Genomic DNA, 12,695 nt, shown 5'->3' with positions numbered 1-12,695 from the left:
GATAGCTCCTGAATATTGTTTACATGGGACAATGCCAGGAATGGTGGAGAAACTGTTGAATCTACAAGAAGGCCTGCCAGCACACCTCAATCAAATAACCTGACCTCCCATGTGAACAGAGACTCACCAGCCCTCTGTTTCAATCGGTTGATAATTTCCCCAACCTCTTGCTGAGAATAATTCTCCAAATTGGTTAAGTCTACTAGACCACCCCCCAGACTTTGCAGATGTGGTCCAGCTCTTCTACGTGTTACCGGTTTAGCGGTCACCACCTTTCTGTTAGGCTCTAGGTTAGAGGTGTTTCGCTTTCTGAACCACTCTCTGAACTATAGTGGTGTCAAATACATCCCTGCCCAAGTGGCTTGGATCCCAATCGACCACTGCAGAGGCAATCACTGTTGCCACCTTGCAGGGATTAACTCTCCATCTTCTCTTTCAATATTTATATCGAGCAACTCTTACAGCAGCTCGCTCGGCCACCGCCTGATATTTCTCTGCCTTATGATGCAATTTCATCTGCAGTTGCTTCATTAGTGAAATCTGTTTCTCAGCAGCTAACTCCTTTTCCAACCTCAAAACATTTGCTTGCAATTTCACATTCTGCGTTCTGTGGCCAAGCTTCAGATTTGTTTGAGTTCTTGGAATCAATTACGTCACAAGCACCCTGCTCACAGTGCCACTATGTTCTGCTTTCCAGACACATGTACAAATCTCAGAATTACTCACCCTATTGCACGGAATGATACACACTTAGACCATTAGTTAGAATATAAGTGGCTCTTTAAAGGCTCTTTATTCATACTCCATAAACATATATAAAACAATAGAGTAAATGCAACTCATTACACATAGATATATAGATAGATATAGACTTAGAACAAATGCATCACTGTTAGTGCAGCTGTAGAGAACACCTTCATCTCGACCACAGCAACACCACCAAGTCCCAAGGCCAGTAGGCAGAGTGATTACATCAACTAATGGGGTCTGGAGCGGAGCATCCTCCCTCTCAGCGAGAGTTTTCTTTACTGGGATTTCAACTACCTTGGCGGATTCTACCTCTCTTCTTATGGGGTCAAAGTCCCCATCCTCCACAGGTTACTGATTTTCCCCGGCCAAAGTGACAGACAGCAAGCATTGGAGGTACTCTAAGAGTGGGAAAATCCAGACAGTTGAAAAAAACCAGCTCGATTTTCATGCTTTTGTTCCTAGCACTCCTTATCAGCACACCCGCACATCTCTGCCTCCCTTCTCAGCTTGTCCTTGAACAAGCAATGCAAAGCTACCCTACACAGTGAGCTCATCTACTTCACACTAAAATATCACAAACGCTGCAAAACACATGTCTGCCTTCTAAATTGAGCTTGCAGTAAACGTAGACTTTCATTGCAGTTTGGAAGGGAATGTGTCCAAAATGGTTGCGCAACGGTGCCATGTTTTAGCTAATTTTCACTCACGCACTAAAACTGGTCAAAGCTATATTGGTTTTTTTTAACCATTAATCCATCTTCTGAAATCTCAATAATACCCTCAAATATTCCTTCCATCAGAAGTCGTGTTCAGATAGCTGAACATTTTCTTGATCTAGTAGTTAATGATTCTATTTTACTAATAGTATGTTCTGCTTTTTCAGCAGTAATACAATCATTATCCAGATCATCTCTCCTCCACTTAAGAGTTGTGATTGAGTCATACTATTATTTGTATTTCTCGCAGGAAGATTTTCAAATCTATGGATTGCCCTTGTAGAGCTCAAGTTTTGGCTAAGCGATCTGCCAAATTAATTTTCTTTTTTTTTAGGACCTTCTATCTGAGAGTGAACTTTAATCTTCTTCCAATTGTCACAGATGGCACAATAGTTACTTCAAGTTACATGAATGGTTCAAAGGTTTTAAATATTCTCTTTGTGGGGATTAGGTCTCTCCATCCCTCTCTTATATATTGTTATGACCCTCCTCCCTAAGCCAGGTATCCATAACCCCAGGTTAGTGCTACCAAGTATTGATCCCTATTGTCTAAATGCTGATTTACACCATCAATGGTTAAATGTTGGACGGCCTCTAAACTCTTATGGACTTCTTAACTGTCCCTGCTCTATCCAGTTGTTTGTGACCCAATCAGATTTGGTATGGTGCCTTACAAAAATACCCTATTTGATTCAGGCATTGTATAATATGCCAACTATCACCACACACACATTTCTACTGTTTCTTCTTGTCCACTCCTCACTCCATCTCCTCTTCTGACCCTTTGATGGTCTCGCTCATCCTAGGTCTTGCCTACACCCTTTGATGCTACTTCTCTTTGTACTACTACGTTTACTTCCTTCAATGCTCTACTCCCTCTTTCGCACTACTACTTGCATATTGCTCCCGTCTCCAAACCATATGATCCCTCCAAACCACTATTCCTCCCAATAAACGACTACTCAGTCTCCCTCCCTTCACTCTATCATTTTCGCTTCACAAGCACTGTTTAAACTACCTTGTATACAAACCTGTTGCACAACCACAGACACTTACACTGTAGAACAACTTTTAGTCATTTGCCAATACTTCTACTGCTCCACAAAATGCCTCCACACGTTGATGCTCCTTCCATCCAAGTACTGATCTGTTGATTGTCCTTCTCCTCCTCCACCTCTGACCGCCTAAAAACCACACTTCCTGCTTTCTGTTCCCTGCTCATACCCCTTCCCCTCTGGCATGATTGGGTCTCTCCTCCTTGCCAATATGGCTCTGTGTTCTCCACCCAGTGCAAGTGTGTATGGCAAAAAGTTATAAGTAGAGCAGTAAGCCATGCCCACTTTCTCCCCATTGGCTTGCCGGGGACTAAGGCTGGTGGTCCGGGAAAGCTAGTGTTCATGTTCGTGTTTCTATATTATCTGTGGTGCCCCTTTGGTAAGTGGTCAATAGAGGGATACCTGAGGATGCTCCATATGGTTTAGCGATTGTCCATGGTTCAGAGGGTGCTTGCTGGTATTCTCCAGTAACACTGTGGGGTCTCACTACTTGCCATTGCTGAATTATGCATTTCTCAGAAATTCTACTTCTCTGTTATGAGGTACACCTGCAGCATATGACCCAATATCAGGATCTAAAATTGGATGTTTCTTCTCGCTTTCAGGTTAAAATTCTGGGTTTCTAGAAGAAATGGAAAAACACTGGTGAGTATGTGTTATTGGAGGCATTGCTTGGATGTATAGCAGTCTGCACAGAAAAATCTTAGCACCACGGGGTGAATAGGGATTGAGTTCCTCTCAATAGATCTCAGGAGATACATCTCTTGGAACTCTCCCAGCTCCTCCAACCTCCTGCAGAGTAGGGCTCGTAACTCACCCTGAGAAGGCCAGCGTACAGGCCTTGTCACAGAGTATATTGCCATGCTGTTTGATATCACCAAAATGATCTATGGTTTGGATCTGATTTTCTGGTTTTAAGGGATTGTTGTTAGGACACAGCATAGCCCTGACTGAATTCATCAAGTGTTTTTCAATCCATTTCACCATCATCTGTATCTGTTTTTAATGTGTTTTATTGGTTAAATATAACCCTATAACACAAAGGTTACAAACAGCAAAATGTTACAAATGCCAAATGATTTAATACTACCCAAACAATATGAACCTAAAAAGTGTACATACTTATTCATCAGCATAATATATACAAAAGTAATTAAACTCATTATCATTCTTTCAACATCTTCATAAAAACTTTTTGCCAGATATAAAAAATAGTAACATTCATGATTACATTTTCACCCGCAAATAACTAAGCCCCAAATGGATCGGTATCTATATATTGCAGATCATATGATAATCTAACATAACCTTTTTTCATAAATGCAAATCAAAGAGTTGCAGTCTGTCATTAAATGTCTAGGTGTCTCAATTTCTACTTTGTATAACCTACATAATTGTTCAGACACTGAGATCTCTTGCCAGGCACCACTTCTTGAGAGTGCAGGGAACTGTCCCAATCTTAAACACATTGGAAAATGTCTTACTTTAGCATTTTTCTAATTCTTTATATAAGCACATGGAGCATTGATGGGAAAGCTTTGAAGAATGAAGTGCTTAAACAGAAACTTCCCAAATAGTTTGGATGTTCTATTATTTCGGTCCCAAACAGCTGCTTTTTCTTTGGTCTCTTTGAATTTTAAGGCAACATTTTCATCAGCCTCTAATGTACAACCTTTGTCACTTACAAAATGTCTGATCTCTTGAATTCATACTCTTAAGGCAGGTAGAGTTGTATTGATATCCATTTGATTTACAAAAAGTTAATATATAGAATCACAATTATTACGATTACCTAAAATGTTTAATTAAAACTACAAGTAGCGATTCTTCTCTGTGTGTCAAGAGTGATAAGCCCCAACTCATTACAAATTGCTTCAGCAGGTGCTGAATTGGGGAGGGCCAAAGCCCTTTGCCAAAGTTTGCCTTCCAAGACACTTCGCAAGGATACTTCTTTTGAGACAAAGACTTCAAGGCCATATAGGATGCTAGGTACAATAGAGGTTTTATACAACACCAGTAGATCAACAATAGAGTATCCTCCATCCCTTTGTATTAAGGAACTAATAACTTGGAATGTGGCCACTGTCATATTTATAACTGTATTTGAAAGTGTCACCCTATCTACAGTACTAGTTATAGGAATGCCTAAGTACATATCAGTAGACACTTCTTGGATAGATTTGATTTGCATCGCCCAATTGTACTTTTTAATGCCTTTTCTGTTTGCATAAAAAGTCATTAGCTTGGTTTTACTTAAATTAATCATCATTTCATGGGCCGCTGAACATTTCTCTAAGGCTAAAAGGACGCATTGAAGTCCAATAGCTGTGTGATCCAGAAACACGATGTTATCTGCGTCGGACACTAAGCAATTGGGCATTGTCCTACACCGGGGGGGGGAGTGGGGGAATTCTTATAATTCTTGATAACCGTATCCAAATACGCTATATAGAAATATGACATAAAGTAGGAGCTAATGTGCAGTCTTGTTTCAACTCATGATTTACAATATTTGTGAATGCAGTCCCCAATCTTTTATTTTCTTCCATGTACACAGCGAATAACAGTAACAAAAGCTTTAGTAAATGCAATAAAACATGTATATAATGATTTACATTTTAACATCAGTGTAATTCTTATAACATACATTAACATCCAAAGATTTGATAATGGGCCAAAACCCTTAGTAAAACCTGTTTGTTGACATTTAAGTATATTCTCTTCTCCAACCATTCATTTATGTGCCTTAAAAACAACTGTGCAAATATTTTAGCGCTATAATCAATCATTGCTAGTTGCCACAATGTTCCTGAAAATGACAAATAAAATCTGGGAGCAAATCTTAGGATTTGTCTAAAATAACACATTTGGCAATCCATCAGGGCCAGGAGCACTAGGTGGTTTTAATCTCAAAACAATGTACTTGATATCCTTCAAGGTAAAAGCAAGTAACCCTTTATCCTGTATATCTTGATAGTTGCTTGCTAGATCTGGCACATCATTCAGATAGTACATACTCAAAATATATATTTTCCATACATCATTGGAAAGAGGATACATTTCTTGTTTTTCCAATTTAACTTGAAAAAACTCATGATAGATATGCCAAAACTTGCATGACTCTGAATTCCTGAGAGCTCTATACATACTTTGCCATTGCACTGGTGTAGCCTTGTTCAATTTTTAATTCTTAATCGAACATTTATAATGATGTTTTGCTGAGACCAAGGATCTTTATCACTTTTGTTCATTTGCCTAATGGCTCTCTGTAGTTCTTTTTTCTTATGTGCTATTGTATAATCATGTCTTTCTTTTTCTTTTTAGGGTTAGTAAAGGCTTTCTTTTCCCATTTTTTGACTTCACTATAAAGTGAAAATATTATATGATTGAAATTCTTCAACTCAATGTGCTTTAGTCGTTCTTCACACATCAGATGATTCCTTGTAACTTTGTCAAATGTATTTATATTTTTCTCATACAACTTTATTCTATTGTGAGAACTGATAAATGAGAATTTACCCTCAAAATGTTCAGAGTGATAACATTGACTTCTGTCAAGCGATAACTCCAATATCACATGGTCCCTCATAGCATTAGGTATCAATCTAAAACGTATTACCTTCGCATATCCTATTTCATTAGTTAATACAAAACCAATTCAGGAATACCAAGTACCATTGGTCCAAGTGTAAGACAAACCACCCTTATCTATTTAAACAATTGGATCAGATGCCACAAATAAATAAAAGTCAACAAATATGATTTGCGTTCACCATCTCATCATCTTCAAATCCAATTGCTTGAACACCATGAGGATTTCTCAAAATGTGTTGATCACCAATACTACCTTCCATCGAGCGATGAAAATTTAAGTCACACAAAACAAAATATTGACTCTTCAAATATTCCTTTTTCCATCTCTATGTTAATAATTCAGTTTGGGTAATTATCTTTAATGATTTCTCCTCATTACCCGGTAGGTTATGGACGTTTATAAGCAAGATTTTGGTGTTCGCTTTATTCTCTATAAACTCCAATGTTTCAGCAAATACATTTAAAAAGTAATGCAGAGGTGACAATTCTGCAGCATCCAAATGGGAGCACCTCCAATAATTAAACCCCCATAAGGTCTTCCTTTCAAATTACATTGAGCCATTTTTTTGCAAGACATTGAACCCATTTAAGTAAAATGGTTGCATTAGCCATGTCTCTTGTAACAAAAAGAAATTAGATGTTAACTAATAACCTTGAGGATTGCCCAAATAAGAATTGAAACCTCTAGCATTCCATGATCTAATAATTACCTCGTTGGTGTTGATACAATTTGGTAAATCTACATCATCAATACTCTGAGACAATGATTCCTATGCTTTTACTATTAGCTGGGTATTCATTTTTAGATATAGCGATGCACAGATCTTAGTAACAATATCATTAATGGCTTTAGGAGGCATGGTTTCAAAGGCATGGTTTCAAAGCGACCTGATGCTTGAGATATCATGTGCTCTGTAACAATAGGGGAAATTAGATGAACCGCCAACCAGTTGGCGTGCGAAGAAACCTGGAATGTCTGCTAATGTGAGATCATGAGTAGAAACCATTTTTAAAGAAGGAACTTGATGCATTAGATCGATCACGTTTGATGTATTCAAAAAAGGGCTGGCTGCAGTGGCATATAAATCCATTATCTTTATCTTTTTTTATCATATGCATGCAATGGATTCAGATGCAGAATAACTCCAACACCAAATTATCGAACCAACTCAGGAAGATGGCAAAGGTGGTGTTTTAATAACAGTTATCTAAAACAGGGAGTTACAATGTACATCAACAGACGTTCGCTTGAGCTCTCAGTGTATTTCTCATAAAAACAGCCTTATATGCAAAAAATAAATCAGATGTGATGTCATACTACGTGACAAATAAGAAACATGAGGGATTGCGATAGGTTCAAGGGGAACATCTAGGTGTACTTTTTATATTATGATTGGCTTTCTACTGTCAGGTGGACAACTGATGCCTACCTCTAAAACATGTCATCTTCAACACTATTAAGTAGACGGTATATCACTGGCTCTCAAACTATAAGGCCCTTAGTTATATGACCCTCTAAAATTGGTTGGCATGCTCATGCCATGTCTAGAACATTTCGGCTCACTTAGCAGCACGTAAGCTAAGACCGAGGTGCCAAGAGGTGGACTTGACTTTACCTCCCCACCCAAATAGTTCATCATCTTTCATCACCCATGCCTTCTGCCATGCAGATTGTTTTTGAACTTGGCATTGCAAAGTATTGTTGTCTCTGGGAATACATGGGAGTGTGGAATCCATGTTCAACTACATTTCCATCCTTGGCTCAGGTGACAGGAGGTTTGCAGCATTTAGCTGTCTTAAATTAATAACACTTGGCATGCATGGTGTCCTTTCTTTGCACCTCAGCAAAGGTTGATTCAGATTCTCACATGTACTGCCTTTAAGAATAGATTCCAGACCTTGGTTGCTTCAACTTTGGTACCAGGCTGTACAGCCTCGCCATTCATCTCCACGATCTCAGTTTATTCTTGCCGCAACATAGTTCTCAGAGTTCTCAGAGTTTCTTCTCCATTGGGTCCGGGCTTACTAAAATTAATGACACCGATGTCCAGTTCCTGTACGATGATGGCTTTGCCCACAGTCTATTCATTACGCATATCCAGCTTCTAAGATTACTTAAACTACTTGCGTCTAGCATCTGTACAGTCTTTGAACAGCTTGCACTTTCTGTAGTGCTTTGCACACATGCAATCTTCTTTTTGCATATGAAAGTTTACTCAACTTTTAACTACGTCATCAGTTTCTGTAAGATCCATAGCTTCTCTTCAGCCAGTATTTCCGGTGTGTCCCGCTTGTCTCTCATGGCGTCACCAGCTCCTCTTTCACTCTTTTTCATATTCCTTCAGAAAGTTCTTTCCTCATCTCTTCGGGGAAACATTTGATAGGGTTTTCTCAATGGGTATCTTCTTTCAAATATTCACTGTGTTATGGTCACAACTGCTGACGTTAAGCATGGCACAATCTCAGGCTTCCAACATATAGGTGGTAGGGGGCGGGACTTCCTGTGGAGGCATGTATCTTCTCCTCTACAAAGGGAATTAAGATTCATTTGCCAATTTATATCTAAGACCATGGATGTATACATTTTCTCATTTATTGAACAGCAATATTTATCGTAGGTCCCTTTTAGTTCATTCCAATTACATATTTCCTCTTCCTCAACAAAAACTTCAGCTAAATCAGAGTGGTTGGCTAAAAGAGATTGTTCAGAGTTCATAGGCACTAACATTGCATGTTCCCTATTATTACTTTTTACCCATGTGCCGGGAATAATATACCCTGTGCCTTCCAAATATCTGTCTTCAATACAGCTGTCGACACGATTTCAAACCCCTTATCAGTTTCTATACAGAAGGATTTTTTTTGGAATGCTTGGCTCAACTGCTGGGTTGCCACCAAGGCTTGTGTGTGGATCTTGACTGTCCTTCCGGTTTTTGTTTCCAGATGTTTCTTGTTTTTAGTCTTCTTTTTTCCTACTAAGGTTTTGTTTACGTGACACCCTGATGTTTAAGCTTCTTGATTATTTATAATAACTGCTTCAATTGTCATGGGGTTAGAGTCCTCATTTCCTTTACCCATACTTTGCTTTGAACAAGAAAGATGATCTTCCTGGACCAATTCAATATCTCGGCTAACAAGAATCGTCAAATTTATATTATCAACCTGGGAAGTTTTGACTATCACATTAGGTGACGTAAAAGTGATATGTGAAGTCAGAACCACATCTGCCAAACTGCCAAACTTTGTCAGCAACCAAGTTTTCTCCTTTTCTGATCTTTACTGGCAAAGTATAGGCTTCATTAGAAGTTTGGTGTGCGGGTTCAATATGGCAGTTTTTCTGTATACGGCCACATTACAGCCCCACCTAAATATAGATTTTGCTGAAAATTCCCCATTGAGTCCTATCAATGGGGATTTACACTGCCATTTGTAATTTGGTGGTAATATGCAAGAACAAATGACGGTAACAGTAATACAGTTTGGTAGTATCTGGAAGGATTTACCGCCCACATACCACTAAACTCATAATGAGGTTCTGGTTTTTCCATGATTAATAACCTCTTCTTTTGCTTAAATCCTAAGGTATTGCTAATGTATGTCATTACTAGCATGAAAATTACAAATATCATTGAATGCAATGATTTTTGACTACTCTTTGTTTGTACTGTTGCATACTTTTCAAAAGATAAAGTTTGATGAGAATCTGTTACTACAAGAGCCCATACGACACACTGGCCCTCATTACGACCCTGGCGGAAAGTGACTGACCGGACCGCAACAGCGTAAATAGCGTTTCCGCCATTGCACGAAGGAGCAAAGTGCGGCCCATTCCGACCCATCGGGTACGAGCACCACGGCATGGCGGAAGTGCAAAGTCCACGATGGCGGAAATTACCCCAAAACGGCCCACACCGCCGCCGTACGTCGCCCTAGGTGCAATACCGCCACCCATCACAGCGGACACCGCAGAGTGCGCCTACCGGAAAGTACGGTGACCGGAAATATACGGAAACGGAAGTAAAAACATGGGCCCGGAACGGGAAACATCCCGCCGTACACCTATAAAACCACAAAAACCACACAACCACTAAAAACACTACCCCGAGACACACCCCAACCCGTCATCCACCCTAGCGAAACCAAGAAAAATGGGAAAAGCAGCGAAGAAAGCGTGCGACCGCAAGCGGCAGGTCCACTTCTCCCGTGAGGAACTCACCGTGCTAACAGAGACCCTCCAGGAGAATGCTGCCGTCGTCTTCTCCACGCAAATGACCAGGACGGCACTTGCGAACAAGAAGGCCATATGGGCTCTGGTGGCACAGCGGGTAAGTGCGGTGGGGACCGCACCCCGCAACCCACAGCAATACCGAAAGCGATGGGACGACCTGCGGATACGCGTCCGCAGCATACTCTCTGCCAACCGCAACATTGCCACAGCCACCGGGGGAGGTCCAGAATCACCCATCAAGTTGACCCCCTGGGAAGAAATCTGTGCCTCCACCATCGGAATGGAGAGCATAGAGGGAGTCGGAGGGATGGAGAAAGGAGTGCAGACATCCGAAGATTCAGGTAGGTGGGCCAGATAAAACAATGCTAAATCCACAATGTCCAATCATGTGAACTACCATGTGTCCACATAGTGCAACAGAAACACATGTCCAGGAGAACGTCCACACACATCGCCCTGATAGCGCACTTTAAAACTCACAATAAATACATAAATAATTAAAAACACCTAAAACACACACTACACGTGCAGCAGGCACACCCTAACTGCAGGCTGCCAAACAACTGCACCCTCACTCCACACACAAATGAAAGCACCTCCAAGGCCCCGACCCAAATCACCCTCAGGTACCACCCCAATGCATGTGATACAATGCCATTCCAATACCCACAGACCCATTATTAACCCTCGCCCTCCTTTACTCCACCACAGGGTCTGATCCAAACGACGAGCATCAGGACACCCCTACCAGCGCACCTGCAAAGAGGGCCAAGACCAACGGCCAAAGACCCTCCACCTCAGCTGCACGCATCAAGACACGGCAGCAGCACACATCAGGTGGCAGCACACAGGAGGGAACATCAACAGGCACCCCAGCAGCCAGCATGCCCACAACACCACCACCACAGGTCCCCCCAACGGATGCCACAGAAGGCACTGCCTCTGGTGGCAGCAGCACCATAGGTGACACCCCATTGATGGCAGCATGCTCCGACACAGAAGACGGGGATGTCGAAGTCAGATCCATCCATGACCTGTCCCATTCCCCCTGTCTGTCCCATCCCATACAACATGAGGATACCACGCAGGGGCACCCACAAGACGACGACTGGCCATCCCCCACAAGCCCTGTGGCAAGGCAACATGAGGTCAACAGCCCCTCTGTGACACCCCCGCAAATGGCCATGGCCCAGCAGAGGCAACAGTCCCTCGAGCAGTTAATCGTGCAACAGCAGCAACTGGCCACGCTCCTCAAGGACCATGCCGATGAATGTGGGCGCACTAAGGCAGACATAGAAACATCAACTGAGACACTCAGGGCAGAAATGGAGAGAAGTACAGAGACACTAAGGGCACAAATGGAGAGTAGCACCGAGAGCCTGAGAGTCCAAATGGAGAGAAGCACCGAGAGCCTGAGGGGGGAACTGCATGCGACGTCCAAAGACGTATGTGCCGAACTTGCCGCAGTGCGCCGTGTGCTCACTGAGCTCTCACAAACCCTTAGGGACATGCATGGACGTGAGCAGGCAGACACATCATCCGTTGCAAGTTCCGTCCAGGGCAGCCCCCAACGTAGATCTGGGAGGAACCTGCGCTCCACAGGCAGGGGTGCCCCTGACACCCGCAGAGGGGGCTTGCAATAGCGACAGCCCACTGACAATGAGCATCTTTGGACACTGGTGTTCGGGGGGGAGGTAGGAGGGTGGAGGGGGTGTGTTGGGCCCACTTGGGTGGCGGGTCGATAGGGTGTTCAACATGATATCACATATGCCATAAACAGTGCACGATCAACCAATGAGATGTGTGGACAATGATCTTTGTGTACTAGGCCATCATAGGCGTACAGTCCATATTGTGCATGTACCAGACACACACAGTGCCACGAGTCCCGTGTCCATGTATCAGCCACCAGGCGTGAGTGCTAGAAGCATGCATCAATGACATGCTGACGAATGTCACGGCCCTCCGGTGCCTCGCAGACTCCTTGAGGTGCTGCCACATCCCCACCCTCATCATGACCATCATCAGGTGCTTGCAGTTCTGCGTCAGGGGGCATGGGCACATTTCTACGTACGCACATGTTGTGGAGCATGACACATGCCATGACCATCTTTGCAACCTTCTCATGGCGGTACAGGAGTGCCCCGCCAGACCTGCTGAGGCAGCGGAAACGAGTCTTCAGTAGGCCGAATGCCTGTTCAATGACTACACGGGTACGTGAGTGGGCATGGTTGTAGTCCTCCTCATGCTGGTCCCGTGGGTTCCGGACTGGTGTGAGGAGCCATCTCTTCAGTGGATACCCAGCATCACCTGTATGTGGACGATAAACGTATGATGTGGAATGCCATTGCT

This window comes from Ambystoma mexicanum, chromosome 4p (genome assembly GCF_040938575.1).
Source record: "Ambystoma mexicanum isolate Mex_15411 chromosome 4p, UKY_AmexF1_1, whole genome shotgun sequence".
In the NCBI taxonomy this organism is placed as follows: domain Eukaryota; kingdom Metazoa; phylum Chordata; class Amphibia; order Caudata; family Ambystomatidae; genus Ambystoma; species Ambystoma mexicanum.
The sequence above is the reverse complement of the archived record's forward strand: the minus strand, read 5'-3'. Positions refer to the sequence as shown.